The 20,827-nt window shown below is 39.4% G+C and overlaps 1 pseudogene; it reads right to left on the bottom strand.

The window, feature by feature from the left end:
• Positions 1 to 3,163: 3,163 nt before the first annotated feature.
• The window catches only part of LOC137271691 (uncharacterized), a 42,368-nt pseudogene continuing 24,704 nt past the window's right edge, over positions 3,164 to 20,827 (bottom strand).

Here is a 20,827-nt window from a genome sequence, read left to right as displayed (position 1 = left end):
GGCCTTGTCTCCCATCGGATGCGGACAGATAGAGCATCAGTATGGTCAGAAATCTCGTCCAGTGGCGGCCGGAATAATCACAGAAAGAGCTTCACGCCGCGCCCACTTGGTCAATGTTTGGGTCACTACAACCGCAGCATAGACTACAATCCCACGACACAAGACAAAGGGAAGGGTTTCTTTATACCAACCCTCAGTGTTCAACAACAGGAAGCAACGGGAGAATCTGTTCACCGCTATCCTCGTCGTCCCTGCCCTCATAGTCTTCTTCACTGTAGTGAGCCGTGTCTCACTAAGGTTAGCACCACGTGGCATCTTGATGACGGAGATGAGTGACGTTAAATACATTTAAGGCAAGGTCGTTACGTCATTCGTCACAGCTTGCCCCTTTCTGTAACTTGTAACACACACACACATACACACACACACACACACACACACACACACACACACACACACACACACACACCGAAATCAATCACAATGCATGGAAGGATTGGACTTTTGTGTTGAAACTGTTCCTGACTAATTATAACGTTATGGCATAATATGGCTGTCTAAAGAAAATCGCGATGTGTGTGTGTATATGTGTGTGTGTGTGTGTGTGTGTGTGTGTGTGTATGTGTGTGTGTTGCAAAGAATATGGCTAACAAAGCTTTATTTAGTAGGGATAAGGCCACTAACACCGACAGATTCAAACACACACATCACGATTCCATTGGACTGCTTTGTAGATTCTACGTTCGCTTCCCGACGCTTTCCGACATATTAGTATAAAGAGCTACGGGTTTCAAGACAATATCTTTATGTATAACCAATCCATTTAAACACTGTCCTTACATTTCATATTCACTTCTCTTTTTACCCTGGCGTTCCTGGGGTCCTTCATATATATTTTTCATATTCATTTTAACTTCCACCAGTGTTAAATGTAAGATCAGACAATTGATGAACAAAATCAAGAAACATAAATAAAACCGTTGACGCAAACAGAACAATATTAAAGTTCAGTGTGTGCAGGATCATACGTTCGATAACAATTTTCATTTATGAAAATGTAAGTTGGGGAAGGGAACACACTCTATACCGCATGACAGGGAGGAATTTGTGCCCATCTGCATGGGGTACAATATTCAGTCAGCCTTTCTGCCTCTAGGGTACGAAGAACGTTATCAAGGAATGTCCACTTCAGGAGAGGAATATCCACAATACAGTTGTCAGTCGTTTACAGGAAGACCAATGAAGAGAAGGGTCGCTATCGTTATAGACAATCCATGACGACCAGATCATGAAGAAAAGGGACAACTGATGCCTTACTCGAGGACAACCATTCGCTACGAGCACTGGTCTGCACCACAACCATTTCGCCGATTCTCAACGACGACAGTTTGGAATCGCCTAAGGAGAGCCGGGGCCGACTCATTAAGGGTCGTCTACTTGGGAACGTAACACAGGTCTGCTTGATTCACTCTTTGAGGGTTACGCTTTCTAAGCACCCTTCTCCTGTGTATCTATTTTCTGTATTGAGCTTTCTTTCTCACTGACCCGGATACTGACAGTCGTGATAAATGCTCTGTGAACTAAACTCAGTGAAAACGATCTTCCCCGATGAATTTAAGAGCCGAGTGAAACAGTTCACTGCTGAACCGAGCACGACGATCCTAGGAACTAAAGATGGGTGCACTTGATGCAAACGCAATGTTTATAGGTTATAACTTAAACACGACAATGCGGTAAAATATAAGAGTTAACAATGGGTCATTTACGTTAAATCATGTGAAAACCTTCAGGTTAAATAAGAACGAAATATATCTAATTCAATTTTCAAAGTGATATGAATGGACATTACTGAAAACAGGTATATTGATACACCATATCTTCAGCCAAACAAACAATAACATTTCTTCACCAGACAAAACAATAACATTTAAAAAAGAAACAACGTTAGGTAAACGGAAGAGATGTGCAAAAACATAGAGACCGCATGAACATACGAAAAAGCGATACAAATATGATAAAGCTTATACTTGAAATGCAATAGTAGCATTAAACATAACTAAGCATAACGAATACCATCAGGATATGCTACAGAGGTTAAAAGTTGAAGCTCTTCTACGTTTAGTCTAGGGTATGCTCGCACATTATTGCACCTGGTAAACCTGAATCACAAACGCTGAATCGGACTCTTGTAACCTTATAGAGAACTCTGAAAAATGAAATCTGCTGATGCTGCCCTGCTAATATTAATCTGGTTATACACGGAGTTAAAGTATTAAACATCCGAAGTTCAAAGTCTATAATTAAACTTATAATTATATTTTATAATCTAGTCGATTTGCACATGTTGATGGGGTCTCTTTGACCCATATGTGCAATCTCTTATTACTTCCATGGTGGCAGAGGTGCCAACGTATTCTGATCATAGTTAAAATCAACACACCGATCATTTAGAATACCAGATGTAAATGTTCAATCCATAGGTTACAATGAAACTATACTTTAAACAGATATTTGATACTTTAAATTATATTTTCATGTACAGCATTACCTTCTAAAACTTCAAGTCTCTAGTATGGTGATCCGCCTTCAGTTGTTGCCAACATGTATACTGTTTTTACCTTGTATTGTCACCTATAGATAAACTATTTAGATCTCATTACTAGTTTTACATTCTAATCTGTGATAACGTAGTTATTTTACCACCTTTCATTGATAGGCTTTTACTATTTACCATTAATCCCTCTGTGTAAAATTAATTGTTCTGGGTATGATGTGGCTGAAATAATATCGATGTGAAGATAACTCATAACCTGCTCACACTAAAACTTCAAGTATTATTTGATACGTTTGGGAAATATGAAAACAAACCATCTACGAAATGCATATTACACATTAGCCAAAACAATAAAAGATCCCTTGTTTCATCCACAGTGTCTTACAGTACTCGCCTTTTGGGTGTGGATGTAATTAATCAAATCTGTACGTATGCATTCCAATATATATGGCAGCTACAACAAAACCACTAAATAGTCACTTGCTGGTTATTGTAGAAATATTCAGGGTACAACGACACACATCTACAGTTGAATATGTAATTCCAGTTAAAATGTTTGAATATACGTGTTTAACAAAAAGGCGTAACAATGACTCAGAGGTTCTGTCCTCAGCACTGCTGGTTCATGATTGCATTTGTGTTAACGTTCGAAATATTGACATAGGTAGGAGTACTGTTGTCGCTGGTTGTGGACTTAAACATCAGCTCCGTGTATGTGTTTTCGCCTGCCTCTCTTCCAGCGGCTCTGTCAGGCAACACGTACATGTTCATGGGGTCTGAGGGAGTTTCGGCAGCTGGTTCTGTTGTCTTCTTAACCGATACCGTCGTCCTGCGGCTGTAAATACATTGAAAATCACTGTAGTCCTTACATCTATCTATAAATCTCAGTATCAATCAGTATGTGATGTTACGTCCGCCAGCTGCAATAACATCGTTGATCTTGTTCCTCAACGACTGTACCAGCGCTTGATACAGAGCTGGTCGTTCTTCTGAGGATAGCAAGGGGCGTTTCACAGGTCGTCTGGCTCTGTACCAGGCCGATTTGGGGCGTTTACCTTAATGACGGGTCCACGTATTACACGTGACGCTTGTCTTTGATGACAGCATGTGCATCAATAAAAATCAAAGTCAAAGACATCTTACAAACATAATTCTTAGCAGTGATAGTTGTTGCGCACATCTTTTTCATGTGTTTACCTGAACTGATGCTATGGACATCGTCCACTTGTTTGCAGGTTTGTACGTTTGTTCATATTAAGGATGTTAGCAACGACCCATTCAAAGATTCATAATCTTTGTAGTAATACGTCTCTACAAATTGAATGCTGAAGATCAGCAACATATTCAAGAAATAGCAATTATAAAAACAAAGAAGTATCCGAGACGCTAACCTCACTTGCTATACACACAAATACTTACACGTAGAACACATATGTTATAAAGGCGACCAGGAGGGCCACGATGACAATCCCACAGACTACACCCACGATCACTGCAGCGTTGTTAGAACTACCGGCTGAAATGAATGTATATATCTTGTGGAATATGAGCATGTGTTGTGGTATGTTTGCAGTGAAGACTCACCGATGAAATTCACTTTAAACAAACAAGTAAATCAGAAGACTGCGAATCGTATTAATTTTACCTTACAAATTGACCATTTAAATCTCTGAATTTTATTCAACTTTGGATAAAAGCTGTTTAACAAACGATCATAGATTCAAATCGCTATTACTGGGTTGTAATACAAGGGGGTAAAGGTAGTAGTTAGAACAGCAGAACAAAGCGTTACGTTAGACCAACCCTACTTGTACTCGGTGTTTCAAGTAATGTACATACCCCCTGTAATCATAGTGATTTGAAACTATGATCGAAGTTGAAAATTCTGAGATTTAAATGTTCAACTGGCAAGGAAAAAATATGAATACTCGCAATCTTAATTTCACTTTATTTAATTTACTTTTACTGTTTCAAGTGAAAATCCTCGGCACGTTTTCACTGCGAACAGACCATACCTTCGACCGATTGTAAAAAAATGAAACGTCACGATATCCAGTCGCATTGCTGTGATGTGTACAAATGTACTTGGAACGTTTTGCACTCATCACAACACCGAATGATGGCATCAACGTCATACGTATATCAAACAACATTGACCATGTATTGCTATAGGATTCGTAATGGCCTTTCTATTACGCCAGCAATTCAAATAGAAATACAATTGTTCATGTCTTTCAAAGCATTAATGAGCATTGGTGAAAATTTTGAGAATATAACTTACGTTTCAACTCTCTATGACGATCTTCCTAAGTATATCTGTGATATACTTGGGCTCCGACATTCGGAATCAAGGTTTACATTGCTACGTTTAGACAGTGGAACCGAGATCAGTTCTAGGAGAGCCAGGGTTCTCTTTCGAAGGAATCAATGTATGCCTGGGTGACATCGTGGCAAAGAGGGATATTCATGAATATGGTGGGCGATGGGGCGACGAGAAGAAGAGAAATATTCACCTGTATTTAGCGTGTTTCGAATTCCGTCTGGTGAAGAGGTCTCTGGAAATAGTTATTGAAGCTACTCAGTTTTGGAGGTAAAACGACCATTTAAACAGAGAAAAACGTTTGTTTGTTTGTTTAGTTAAACGCCACTTAGAACATTATATCATGAGAAAAACATTTGTTTCGTTAAACATCGCTTAGAATGTTATATCATTATTTCACAACGTGTGATGCATATGTACATAATTTTTGCATGATGTAGTTGTATTTGTTGGAATCTAGCAGTTAGCTAGTGTCAGGTGAAGTAAATACGGGTTTAACGTCGCGCTTAAGAATATTTCGCTCATAGGATGACGTGGATGTGTGGGTATGTGGGGCTTAAATCTTATTGTATGACGATCCCGGGGAACGAATCCGCTATCTTCCGCTTTCCGGGCGGAGCTTCTAACCACTACACCACGGATTCGGTCGTGTTGCTGGGGAAATATATACTATAGTACAGTGGTAGTGAGGGTATGAAGAGGTCCGTCTTAAAAATGCATTAACGTAACAAGGAAAACACCAGCCTGTATTTATCTCGATTCCGCTTCCATTTACCGTAGATGTTTCTGAAACAGTTTAGTGAAGCCATTCAGTATATGTGTCTAGGGAGTGTATAAGTATTTTCTAACGTCCACGAATCATTGTTCCCTTTAGCAAACACGACTTTAGTAGTCACAATTCACAATTTCAAGGCGTGAGATGCATATAAAGTTTTACATGATCAGAACATTATCTACAACGATCTGCTTATATGTTGACACAAAACATTTGTCTTCATCTGAAACGACATGAACGTCTTTGTGGCATTGAGAGTGCTATCCTTACACAGAAACACTGAATATCTCTCATAACGTTGCTGTTACCACATGTGCTTTAAGCAAATGATTGTTATTTATGTTAATCTGTGACAGATCTTGTATCAACTAAACACGAAAACCATATGAATCCTTCACCTTGAAAACGTTTACTGGTATGTAACTTGTTTCCAGTTCCATCTGGCGTAGAGGGTCCTGAAATGATTCGACATACAAACCTTGCCTTGATAAGAACAAAGCATGGCAATATACATAGTATTATACATAGTCACACACTAGAGGGAGTTATGTTAATGATAATCTAAAAATCATTTCATTATTTAGTTATTCACATTTTGATGTTACTTCAATCTGCAATCAAGTATACATCACAATAATCTATCTTGGGGCAGACAAACCGGTGACTGAATGAAAGAGCAACTATCAGCTTTGTCAGAATGCAATATCAATCAGGTAGGTTACGTAACATACTTTGTATGTTTGTTGAAGGATGGCCTACACAGCAATATTCCAGCAATGTGATGATGGTTTTATTGTAAAAGCATGGGAGGTGCTAGAAATTATTCTCACCCGAAATCTAAATATGGCTGTGGCCATATTGCTGCAGGTTTTAGTTTCAAATCGACACTCTAACTCAATTGTTTTTTTCTTAAACATATCTGTGGGACATGCACGTGTATTGATGCAGAATTGGACACTATATCTACAGTACAGAGAATTGTATCAAATGAATGTAAGATTCTGGATTTTCACTTATAAATGCACACCAATAGACCAACCTGTATCAGGATATGACTTAAAACTGTATCCTCCGTTGTTTATAATATGGTAATTGTATCCAAGGACAGCAAAGGAAACATTAGAGCGGATGGTTGTTGTGTACCTATCACTATATAATGTTCCCACTTTGAATCTTGTACCTGGCACATTCTTCCATTTGACTGGAAGGCTAAAAACCGTAAAAACCGTAGAGAAAGTGTCATGGATGTTTTGAACGTCCACATCACTTTTTTCTTGATATGTCACTATCTGCAATGTGCTTGGGGATTCCTGTGTTGTTAAAGTTGAATATAGACTTACTGGGGGCACTATGACTAAACCGTCGGAATAGTAATCCCTTCCAGTAATACACAATGTGACCATAACTGGCCGTGTGGTGTTGAAGTAAAACGTTTCAGGATTTCCACATTGTTTACAGTACACTCCATCTTCACCGACTGATATGGAAGAACCGTTATTAAACATGATGCTTGTGTCACTGTGGTCAGTAACAACTTGAAGCTGGTATGGCAGGGCATTCAAGTATCTTCGTCCATGGTAAAAAGAATCCTGGATAGCGACTATATACTCGTGTCCATAATGTTTCACAGGCAGTAATTGCTCGAAAGTAGTGAAGAGTGCTCTGCGTTCATAGTAAGTTCCACTATAGACAGCTATTGTCTCCGTGGCAGTAACGATGGCCCTGGTCATATCAGATGAACTGTTTAAGGAGAAAGTCTGATACCTGTCTAATCTGACACTGAGAGTGTCCCCGTCGATGTACGTCCTACCGTCATAGGTGACGTTGCCGCCCAGTCTGAAGATGACGTCAATATCCGCCTTCTTGTTGTGTGTGGCTACCACCAAGACGGATATGTACGACGTTGTGTCCCGGTAAATGTGGTCAGCAGAAGGAAGGCAAGATGACATGATGTAGTTGAAGCCTAGTGCCGACACGGGGAGGGGAGAGAATGATGTGTGATAGTTCATTCCCGCTTTGATCTGAATAGCGTCATCTCGAACACGAACAAGCAAGAGATTTACTCTGTAAGCGTCATGGCTTCGTGGGTAGAAGCAGTCTTTGTTGTAAGGATTGAAACGCCGAGACCAGGCTCGCCCAGAGTGTGGATCCTGTACCTGCCACTGGCCTCCTGTCTCTCCAGCACTGGCGCATATCCGAGGATTACGATAGTAGTTGCGAGTGTACCCAGCCACTGCCATCAAGTAAGTTGGACCTGTAAGGCAAAGTGGAGTTCATGTAGTTGATAACCTGATGACGAGTGAGTTAAACACGAGATAATGGCAATATATCCTCTTGCACAGATGTCTGCATTAGAACACTCTAATATCCACAAAGATCGGCAATATTACAGTCATATAGCTATGAAAACAAGGTAATCACGTTGAAATATCTGTCAACAAAGGACAACAAAACTGACGAGACTATCACAGATATATGTTTGAAGCTAAAATTATGATGATACCAGATACAAAACAGGCTGTAGATCGCCAGCAACTGAAAGGAAATCACCATACTAGGGTCCATGGGTGACTTACCGAAGGTACAAACGACCCGATCGGATCTCGACATAGTCTATATCCATACACCCTCAATATTAGTAACTGGAGTGCACTTCCACCAGCGGAATTTCTAGAGACACTCTTTGTCTTCCGGAACTAGATTTGCACTAAACTGTACTGGTGCACCTTTGTGGTCCGAAACCTCTATTGTCTATACTACAAACATTAAAAGAACAAAATCCTACCTTTTAAAAGTCTGGTAAGTTTAAATGTAGCATTGAAAGTTTTGGGACTTAGTATCATCTCATGAAGGACAATAATGTTACAATACTTTAACCCCTTTCAAGGACTAGCAATCGGATTTACTAATTCACACTTTCAAGCATAAAAGTCTAAATCTTTTAAAAATTTATCAAAATTGTTGAATATCTAAAATGCTTGTCAATGCCCCAATCATCTATTTGTCTTCGTCTTAAAGGTCACATGCAACCAAAAAATCAAACATAATTAAAACACATTTATCACTTATTCATGACATATAATATACATTGCTGCTTTTAAAAAAACAAATGAACAAAATTATAAGCGCACAATCGCGATTCAAACGTGCAATATTTTGTACTTGGGCTTACTTCCCCCGAAACGAAGCCCTCGGGAGACCGAACCCAGTCATAGCGGGTGGATATGCACTCAAGTGTAACGACGGCTTCCGATTGGCGGGTTCATTGTGTGTACAGAAAGATGATGTGTTTGATGGGCATTTTAGAAGTATAGCCGGTCACAAGAAAGTAAGATTCTTTATGGATAACAACTTCTTTTTGTGTACTTGATGCGTCGTTTCAGTATGGATTCATATACAGTTGTCAAGCAAAATCATATACACGAAAAGAAGTCGTTATCCATGAAGAATGTATATAGAAATGTTGGGTTTGGAAAATACATGTTCTCTGAATTTGCGTTCGATCCAATAAAAAATCATGTCAGTAGAGATGGTAAACTACTGTGTGGCTGGAATCTGTCATTCGTCCAAGTACACCGCAGGACTTGAAACTGACAAGAGTTTGCACCAGTTTGCGTCAGATCCAGTCATCCGAAAAAAATGAATGTAGTTTGTTTGCAACCCACAGAGATAAAAACATGTCATGTGTATCACACGTGCCTAATTACATAATGTGGCAGAGACGGGACTCGGGTGCACGAGTCATAAATCAACTTATTTTCTTTATGTCGTATAGTCTGATAGGTGTTAAGTTCAAATTGCACGTGATCAATGATTGAAGCTGTGTATTGCATGTTGTCTTTAGCAGACAGGCAGACAGACATATAGGTGTGAATAAACCAGACACTGAGCTTTCTCTGTGACAGAGACTGCTTACCACAATCAACAAGTTGGTTTACGTAACGAGTAGATTATTTACTTATTTGTGTACACATCCAAGATTAGACTACTGCTCACGACCTCAGACGCTGGGCACGCATACTGTTTAAGCTCAGCGAACCTATTCACTGCGCATGCGTTATGGACGCAGCGCAGCACAGCTGTTGAAACCAGTTTTCCCCCCAGCGCTGGGGGGAATTTAGTGAAACGTTTGAACTCCGATTTCGCGGGCTTTTTTTTCATCGCGTTTTTTTCAACTTCATAGGTTGAATTGGCATTTTTTATGATTTATTTCGGTAAGTGCATACCGAAAGGTACCAGAATCTGCAAAGTTGTGTTTTACGTTGCATGTGACCTTTAACTAAAGGTTAGCGTGGAATATCAGTATCTTATGCCTGAAATTGCAATCTTATCATTCGAAGGAATATGCGGTGCTGATTTCATGTCACGTATTGCGCGTGCATAATCGTCAAGCTACCTGTAGCAGCCAAGTGTACTCGCCCATTTCGTTGTACCGCCTCTCTTGTCACAAATGCGTTGAGTGCACAGGATCATCTAATATGTGTCTAGCAGTAAAATAGCACTATCCTGACATGTATTGAAATAAATTTAAAGACCGCGTTTCAGGTTTTGGGGTGTTCAAGTCGTTTTATTAAATCTATAAGCAGGCATGTGTTACTGACAAAGAGTAGACATAATCATGTAATATTAAAACCATTGGAAACTTTACTGTACTTTGAATGTTTTGGGATTTGCGTACCCTCTCAGGAGGACAATACGTTTATAGTACTTTAACCCCCTCGAGGATACAGCCACTAACAATCTTAGTTACTGATTCAAAATTCCAATCATAAAATATTTACCTTTTTACATATCAGTTAAAAAGTTTAATTCTTTTAAAAATACAAAAATTAAATGAGGACTGTTATTATTAAAAAGATCCGTCATAGTTCGTGATTTAAAATATTTATCTCTTGTGATGAAATTTAGATAGTGATGAGTATACCTGGTGTAATTATAGGCGTAGCTTGAGGTTAAGGGCCTTCACCTGAGCGAAACGATTTGTTATGTAACTCGAGGTACAGCTTGGGGTTTGATGAATTCAGCTTTTGTCAGTTAATTTAATGTGGCCAGGTAGGGGCTCAGTGTTGCGCTGATCTGGTTTGGGAAGTAGGTTGAGGACTGGACTTTTGCCAGTTGTTTTTGTACCCATGATGTGAATCAGGTGTGATTCACGAACTTGTACACACGTCGGGATTGTGACAAATTTCGAAATTGAGAAACTACTAAATAATCATCTTCACAGTTTTGGACGGATTTAAAATGAAGTGACTATGCTATATTGTTTAATCCATACAAATATTATTGCTAAGAGAATGCCCCTTTCACTCATCATTATTATTGTTATTATGTTATTATTCTAGGGTATTTATATATCCATGCAGCCATTCCTTGCTCAAGGCGCTGGTATTTGTTTCCCTCGATCACTGGATGTCCGTCTCAGCGTCACATCGTATGTACATCAATCTCAACTCCCCTGGGAGTATACAACTCTTGCTGCCACTAGGCGCTCTCATCCTAACGAGGTACCAAATTCACATCTGGGTGGACTGGGACACATAGTCACAGTACTTTGTCCAAGTTTACTGCACGTTGCTGTACCCGCAACTACGTGTTTGCACGTATTCATGTAGCCAACGTCAGGTCATTTACCGACGGATCCGGGGTTCTTTTAAGTGCACGAGGTTGTGTACTGTACACTAGGGGTTGTGAGAGCACCCAAAGAGTCTGCACAGAAAGTTGACTCCAAGGTTTTTACATCCGGTCACAGATGGGCTCGATTCAGACACATCATTAGCCTGGCGCTTCAGCCTGTTCGCTTCAGCCACGTACTTGTAAACCAGTATCTTCTACCAGTCTTCTGTTAGGATAGGTTAACAAATCTTCGGATTAGTCTGATTTTGTGTGATCTATTTCAATGTGCCAGTACATTTGTGTCTTATACCCTTTTATCGCACCTTCTCTCGTAACAGTACCTTTAGCTTCATATGGAGGCTGCTAATATAACTGGACCCTTCTCTGTGTGAACTACGAGTGTACAGGTGGTACGTTTGTGAAGGCACTGCTGTTGCCATCTGCTCGACTGAGTACAGTACCATACGCTGTAATCGAATTGTCTGTGGTCACAATACCATTATTATGAAGACAACTTAACACATACCTGAATAATGTACTTCCCCCTCTCCCTCCACTGAGGAATTGTAGCCGATGTTATGGACGGATCCGTTGTAGAAGGACAGAACTGTGAAGGGAAAGTCGCTGGATATAGCCGTAGAAGATGAACGTTGCGACTGTACCAAAGTGCCGACTTTGTATCTGCTGCCCACAATATACACCCATGTCAGATGGTCTTTCAGTCGTGAGTCTTTGATCAACACAGTCGCTCTCCTGTCAGTTAGTATCTTTAGTTTTGCATGAAGATTGTTATAATATAACCACACAGATCTGTGTGTGACGTACGAGTGTACTGGTGATACGGTTGTGAAGGAACTGCTGTAACCATCTGCTCGACTGAGAGTCACCAGTACAGGGCTCGTGGCAATGAAGTGAAGACTCTCTCCACGTTCAAGTGTGCGTTTGTAGAGACGACGCTCGCCAGTAGAGACTGTGGCTCCAGAACTGAAGGTGATCTGCACGTGGCTGTGTTCACTGATGATCTGCAACTCCAGGTTGAAGTCATCTACAGCAACAACATACTCCCGCCCGTAGTGTTTGACCGGCAGTAGCTGGTCATACACAATGGACTTATAGGAATATTCCATGCCACTATAGACGGCTACGCTGTGTTCACTGTTAATGACCGTTCCATTGAGATCGTATGGGGTAGTCATCCTCAACGTTTGATACGGATTAAGTTTAAGGGATAATTTATCGCCGTCACTGTAATCGTAGTTGGCAAAAGTTATCTTTCCTCTGTCCAATCGAAAAGATATATCAACACTAGTGCTCGTGTTGTGTGTAGCTATCATTAACAAGGATCGGTAATAACGGTTTGGGGCGAGAATGGATGGTGATATGTACTGTGTTCCAAGGACAGATATTGGAAGGGGAGAGAAAACACCATCAGCATCTACCACAATGTTTATATCTTCGTCACCTCCTGTCACAACGATAGCTGCATTTTCTACATCACTGGTGATTCTCATCTTACTGCTAACACTGTGTGCTCCAAAACCGAAGGGACCCAATGAATACACTGTTCTGGAGGCGAGGTGTGGGTACTGTATCTCCACTAGGCCCCCACTTTCTCCAGATGTGTACCTGATGTACGCGTAGTTGCCTCTTTTTGTCACAGCCACCAAGTAGTCTTCACCTGGAACGTCAATTCAACACGACATTACATCAATGTATTAAGGTCGTTATTGTTTTGGCGAGATAATACGAAATACTTTCGTACCATCCCACAGTAATACCATGTGCGAGACACATAAACCCGTGCCCAGACTGCCGCACGCTTAAGTTCGACGAGTGTAGTTACGTTCGTCAAAGGGGAGAGAGATCTTCCAAGGGCATGAGCAGTTCCATGCCAGTACCAATGGGCATTTCACCAACTGAGCTCTTCCTACGTCACATCTATACCAACATGAAGTTACATTACATCATATCTGTACCATATCTAACACACCACACCATAAAGTGAAACAGATTTCTTTGGGCCTAAAAGGCAAAATACTAGTAAGTGAGTGAGTGATATGGCAATATTTCAGCCATATCGTGACGAGAACATTCAACAATGAAAAAGACCATATGCACATTATGAAACCTGTCAACGAAGGACAGTAAAACATCTAGAATATCACAATAAAGAACAAAACTAGCGTGAAATGTTAAAAATAATATCACTATTCAGACAATACAACATAAAAACAGGCTATAGATCGCTAACAAGTGAAGGTAGATCACCATACTAGAGGCCATGGTGACTTACAGTACTTCCGCTACCTGCATGGTCCCTAACTGGATTTACACCATCCCCTCAGCTGCTGGCGATTGTATGCAAGATTAGCCACAATTTAAAATGACAGAAATACTACGGCTACAAAAAATGAAAGTTTCATTTTGACTTCAAATGTTTTTTGACTTACGTACCCCGTCAGGAGGACAATAATTTTACGCTACTTCATCCCCCTCGAGGATACAGCCACTAACAATCTCAGTTACTAATTCAACTTCCAATCACAAAATACTTAAACTAAAAGTGCTCTATGGTTCAACTTCATTATTATACAAGGTCACAACGTTTCGAGACAGATTCTAGTCTCTTCTTCAGGTGAGGTGAGGATAAAACTAAAGGGTTGTAGTATACATACACATAACAGCAGACCGATAACAATGGGTAACAAGACATACAGGTTTGCATTAATTGATGTACAGGCTTCGATTGATTGATGTACAGACTTCGACTGATTGGTGTGCAGGCTTGCGTTGATTAGGTTAACGAGTTAACCTGAAATCAACCTTCCAAGAGCTTAACGAGTACCCACCCCATCTAGTCAGCAACACCATCACCGAGACCTTGGAAAAAACTCCCAAGTCAACTAAACCAGAACCTTCCCCCATCAGAATTAACATACCATACCATGGCCAGATAAGTCATCGCATCAGCCGTCTCATCAAGAAAACAACAGGAATAGACGTCACCTTCCGTAGCGACACCAACCTGAAAACGCTACTGGATATGGATATCACTCTGTCCTCACAGGACAGCAGGAGGAATTTACCCTCCACACATTCGCGCGGAAGATCACCAATTGAGCCACCATGAACCAGTCCAATCTATTGCAATGGAATTGTAGAGGACTAAAAACTAATTTCAACGAGGTACAATTGCTGATACAGGACTTTCAGCCATCTACCCTATGTCACCAAGAGACATATCTTAAAAATAAAGATACCTTGAATTTGAGACAATATAGCGATTATCATTCTTTTTTTCTCCTTCGGGAGATTGAGCTACTGGAGGCGCTTCTATTCTCGTTCATCAGAGCGTAATACATAGCCCTGTCACTCTAGAAACAAACCTTCAAGCAGTTGCTGTTCGCCTGACTTTGCACATTGCTTTGACATTGTGTAGTTTGTATATCCCTCCATCTTCCATTATTTGCCAATCAGATCTTCAAGGTCTATATGATCAGCTCCCAAAACCATGTATTATTATGGAGGACCTCAACGGACACAATCCACTATGGGGAAGTGACCATACTAATAATAAAGGCAAAATCCTTGAGGAATTCATTTCCGATAATAATTTGTGTATTTTCAATGATGACTCAGCCACTTACTCAGCTACGGGGAAATACTCTTCCCTGGATTTATCACTAGCTGATTCTTATACAATGAATTTGAATGGCTGGTCCAAGATGACCTAGATGACCTATGTGGGAGTGATCAACCCTGGTGATGATCCACCTGTATCAAGTGCTGAACACTTGAAGCATGATCTTTTTAAGTACAGTGAAGACCCCATACAGTCTTTTTCGGATATACTAAATGCCATTGCTCCGAAGTCCTCTGCAATTCCACATATTCGTAAACCATGGTTTACTGACGAGTGTAAACAGGCCAGAAAATGTAGGATGAAAGCCGAAAAATATTTTCGCAAACATCCTACTGTTCATAATCTAGACAAAGTCAACATTACTAACGCCAAGGCTAGACGTGCTTTTAAACAAGGTAAACGTCAGTCATGGCGAAATTATGTTTCCAAAATAAATTCACGCACACCAATGTCATAGGTGTGGAATATGGTCCAAAGAATAAAGGGCAAAGGTTCCAAATCTACTGTGCATCATCTGAAGGACGGGGATACCATATTAACTAATAAAACTGACATAGCAAATAAACTTGGCGCAACTTTAGCCAAACATTCATCTTCATCAAATTATGCCCCTAAGTTCCAAAAGTATCAGAAACAACAGGAAAAGAAAAGAATCAATTTTAACTCGACTATGGTGAAGATTATAACGAATTATTTTCGTTGCATGAGCTCCATATCGCCCTTGAGCAAGCTCATGATACAGCTACAGGAACCGATAATATTCACTATCAGCTCCTAAAGCATTTGCCCGAATCATGTTTAGAAATCCTTTTAGGCTTTTTTGATTATTATGGACGTCAGGGAATTTCCCAACTTCATGGCGTAATGCCATTGTAGTCCCTATTCCAAAGCCAGGCCGGGATCATACTGATCTGTCTAATTACAGACCAATATCTCTAACGAGTTGTGTCTGTAAAACCATGGAACGTATGGTGAATAATAGATTAACTTGGTCTCTTGAAACCAATAACATTATAACAAATATTCAATGTGGTTTCAGGAAAAATCGTAGTACAATTGATCACTTGGTACGTTTAGAATCCTTTGCTAAAAATGCTATAGTAAATAAATAACATGCTGTTTCAATTCTTGAGAAAGCTTATGATACGACCTGGAAGCATGGTATTTTACAGAATTTACATGATTTTGGTTTGAGAGGCCGTTTGCCTCTTTTTATACCACAGTTTTCACAAGACCGGCAATTTCAAGTCCGAGTGGGTTCTACCCTGTCTGATCATTATAATCAGGATCAGGGTGTTCCACAAGGAAGTATTTTGTCTGTTACTTTATTTAGCATTAAAATCAACAGTTTATCCAAAGTTTTAAATGATTCGATTGACGGATCACTTTTTGTGGATGATTTTAATATTTCCTGTGGTGGTAAAAATATGCATACTATTGAGAGGCAACTGCAGTTATGCTCAAACAAAATTAATAAATGATGTCTTGACAACGGTTTAAATTTCTAAATCAAAAACTAATTGTATACACTTCTGTAGACGATATAAACTACATAAATACCCTGAACTGTTTCTAAATGGCATTGCTATTAACGTTGTTGAAGAGGCCAAGTTCTTGGGATTGATTTTTGACTCACATTTAACGTTTCTCCCCCATATCAAATCCCTTAAGACTAAATGCCTGAAGGCACTTGACTTGTTGAAAGTCATTTCTAATTGTAAGTGGGGAGGAGACCAAGCTACCCTCCTGCAACTTTATCGATCATTGATTCGTTCAAAACTTGATTACGGCTCCATCGTATATGGTGGAGCCTGCAAAAAGCAACCTTAAACTTCTTGATTCTGTCCATCACCAAAGTTTACGACTTTGTCTTGGATCTTTCCGAACTTCAGATTGACAGTCTTTACGTTGAGGTCGATGAACCATCTCATACACAACGTCGTATAAAATTATCCTTACAGTACATTACTAAATTATACTCTAATGAATCTAACCCTGCACATAACTGTCTTCAATCCACTTTATGGGGGATTTGTTCGACAAGAAGTTTTCTCTTGTTCCACCTCTCGGGCACAGAATTACACCCTTTCTTTCTTCTACCAGCATTGAGCTGGAAAACACAGCTCCTTCCCGTCTTCTTTCTTCTCCTCCTTGGCAGTTGGTTAGACCACAAGTCGACTTAACATTAACTTCTTTTTAAAAATCCGAAACTAATGAATTACTATATAAACAAGAATATCATCAATTAAAAAGTAAACATAGCAATTATAAACCCTTATTTACAGAAGGATCCAAGGACGGTGCTGCAGTAGCTTGTGCCACTGTCATTGGATCCAGAACAATATCTTTTTACTGCAGAAGCAAACGCCATATTAACAGCTCTCAAATATATTCAAAGACACCCTAAACACAAACAATATATAATCTATTCCGATTCTCTTTCTTGCCTTCAGGCGATTAAAAATATTTTTTGTAAACATCCACTTTTAATTGAAATTGTATAATGATCTTGCTACTAGCCATAAAGCAGCACTCAACAAATCTGTGACACCACTTCTTATTCCATACACTGACTATAAAGCAATCATTAGGTCTTACATCCATGATCTGATGCAGAAGAGGTGGGACAATCAAGTAGGTATCAACAAATTGCATGAAATAAAACCCTACATTGGTTACACCTACTTGGGTTGTCAGTCCAGATTTGAGGAGGTCATCATGCGACGATGTCGTATTGGCCACACAAGATATACACATGAATATTTGCTTAAAGGTGACGATCCTCCGTTTTTTATCCCTTGTGATGAAAGAATCACAGTGAAGCATGTCTTGCTTGACTGTGTTGAATATTCCATCACAAGGGATAAGTATTTTAAATCAAGAGCTATGAATGATCGTTTTAGTGATGTTAGTGCTCATTTAATCATTGCGTTTTTAAAAGAATTAGACCTTTTACATGACTTGTAAATAGATAAATATTTTATCATTGGAAGTTGAATTAGCAACTAAGATTGTTAGTGGCTGTATCCTCGAAGGGGGTTGAAGTACCGTAAAAGTATTGTCGTCCTGAGAGGGTATGTAAGTCCCAAAACACTTGAAGTCATATTTAATCTTCCACTTTTTTAGTCGTAGAATATGTGTCATTTTAATTTGTGGCTAATCTTGCATACAGTCGTCATCAGCCGAGGGGATGGTGTAAATTCAGCTAGGGGCCATGCAGGTAGCAAAGGCACTGTAAGTCCCCATGGTGCCTAGTATGGTGATCTACCTTCGGTTGTTAGCGATCTATGACCTGTTTTTATATTGTACTGTCCAAATAGTGATACTATTTTTTTTTTAGTTTCCACGCTAGTTTTAAATACTAACTGTGATAATCTAGTGGCTTTACTGTCCTTCGTCGACAGGTTCTTCATAATATGCACATATATTTGGGTTTTTAATGTAACGTATGTTCTCGTCACGATATGGCTGCAATATTGCCGATGTTACGTTAAATATTATCTCACTCACTCACTCTTATTGTATAAATCCTCATAGAGAGGAGTGAGTGAGTGAGTGAGTTAATATTTAACGTCACATCGGCAATATTGCAGCCATATCGTGACGAGAACATACGTGACAAAAAGAATATGTATGCATATTATGAAGAACCTGTCGACGAAGGACAGTAAAACCACTAGACTATCACCGCTATTATTAAAACCAGTGTGGAAACTTAAAAAATAGTCAGTATCAGTATGTGGACAGTACAATATAAAAACAGGCCATAGATCGCCAACAACAAAGGGTAGATCACCATACTAGAGGCCATGGGGACATACAGTACCTCTGCTACCTGCATGGTCCCTAGCTGGATTTACACCATCCCTCAGCTGCTGGCGACTGTATGCAAGATTAGCCACAAATTACAATGACACATATACTACAGCTAAAAAATGTGGAAGATTAAATCTGATTCCAAATGTTTTGGGACTTACGTACCCTCTCAGGAGGACAATAATTTTACGGTACTTCAACCCCCTTCGAGGATACAGCCACTAACAATGTTATCTGCTAATTCAACTTCCAATCATAAAATGTTTATCTATTTACAAGTCCTGAAACAGATCTAATTCTTTTAAAAACGCAATGATTAAATGACAACTAACATTACTAAAAAGATCCTTCATACTTCGTGATGTAAAATAGTTATCCCTTGTGATGGAATATTCAACACAGTCAAGCAAAACATGCTTCACTGTGATTCTTTCATCACAAGGGATACAAAACGGAGGATCCTCACCTTTTAACAAGTACTCATGTGTATACCGCGTATGGCCAATGCGACATCGTCGCATAATGACCTCCTCAAATCTGGACTGACAACCCAAGTAGGTGTAACCAATATACGGTTTTATTTCATGTAATTTATTGATACCTACTTGAGTGTCCCACTTCTTCTGCATTAGATCACGGATATAAGATCTAATTGTAGCTTTGTAATCTGAATATGGAATAAGAAGTGGAGTCACAGATTTGTTGAGTGCCGCCTTGGCAGCAAGATCAGCCAGTGTATTCCCTGAAATGCCTACGTAGCTGGGTAACCAGCAAAAGACGATGTCGTATTGGCCAGTAGCAAGATCATTATACAATTAAATAATTTCTATTAAAAGTGGATCTTTGCAAGAAATATTTTTAATAGCCTGAAGGCAAGAAAGAGAATCGGAATAGATTATATATTGTTTACGTTTCGGGTGTCTTTGAATATATTTTAAAGCTGTTAATATGGCGTTAGTATCAGTGGTGAAAATAGAACTATTATCGGGTAATCTAGAAGATATTGTTCTGGATCCAATGACAGTGGCACAAGCCACTGCGCCTCCGTGCTTGGATCCATCTGTAAATAAGGGTTTGTAATTGCTATATTTATGTTTTAATTGATGATATTCTTGTTTATATTGTAAGTCATTTGTTTCTGATTTTTTAAATGATGTTAATGTTAGGTCCACTTGTGGCCTAACCACTTGCCAAGGAGGAGAAGAAAGAAGACGGGAAGGCGATATACTTTCCAGCTCAATGCCGGCAGAAGAAATAAATGGTTTAATTCTGTGCCCAAGAGGTGGAACAAGAGAAGATTTTTTGTTATGCAAATCCTCATAAAGGGGATTGAAAACACAGTTAAAGGCAGGGTTAGATTCATTAGAATATAATTTAGTAATGTATTGTAAAGACAATTTTATACGACGTTGAGTAAGAGATGGTTCATCGGCCTCAACGTAGAGACTATCAATAGGTGAAGTTCTGAAAGACCCCAGACAAAGTCTTAAGCCTTGATGGTGGACAGAATCAAGAAGTTGAAGGTTGCTTTTGCAAGCTCCACCATATACGATGGAGCCATAATCGAGTTTCGAACGTACGAGTGATCGATATAGGTGTAAGAGGGTTGCTTGATCCCCTCCCCACTTTGAGTTGGAAACAACTTTCAACAAGTCAAGCGCTTTCAGGCATTTTGTTTTAAGGGACTTAATATGAGGCAGAAATGTTAAATGGGAGTCAAAGATTAGGCCCAGGAACTTGGCTTCCTTTACAACTTTGATGGGAGTGCCATCTAGAGATAGTTCAGGGTCCTTATGTGGTTTATATTTTCTGCAAAAATGTATACAGTTAGTTTTGGATTTAGAAAATTTAAAGCCGTTTTCAAGACACCATTTATTTATTTTGTTTAAACAAAGCTGCAGTTGCCGTTCAATACTATGCATATTTTTACCACGACAAGAAATATTAAAATCATCCACAAATAACGATCCATCAATTGAATCGTTCAAAACTTTTGATAAACTATTTATCATTATGCTAAAAAGTGTGACAGACAAGATACTGCCTTGTGGAACACCCTGATCCTGATTGTAATGATCAGACAGGGTAGACCCACTCGAACTTGAA

Source organism: Haliotis asinina, chromosome 2 (genome assembly GCF_037392515.1).
Source record: "Haliotis asinina isolate JCU_RB_2024 chromosome 2, JCU_Hal_asi_v2, whole genome shotgun sequence".
Classification (NCBI taxonomy): domain Eukaryota; kingdom Metazoa; phylum Mollusca; class Gastropoda; order Lepetellida; family Haliotidae; genus Haliotis; species Haliotis asinina.
The sequence above is the reverse complement of the archived record's forward strand: the minus strand, read 5'-3'. Positions and strand labels throughout refer to the sequence as shown.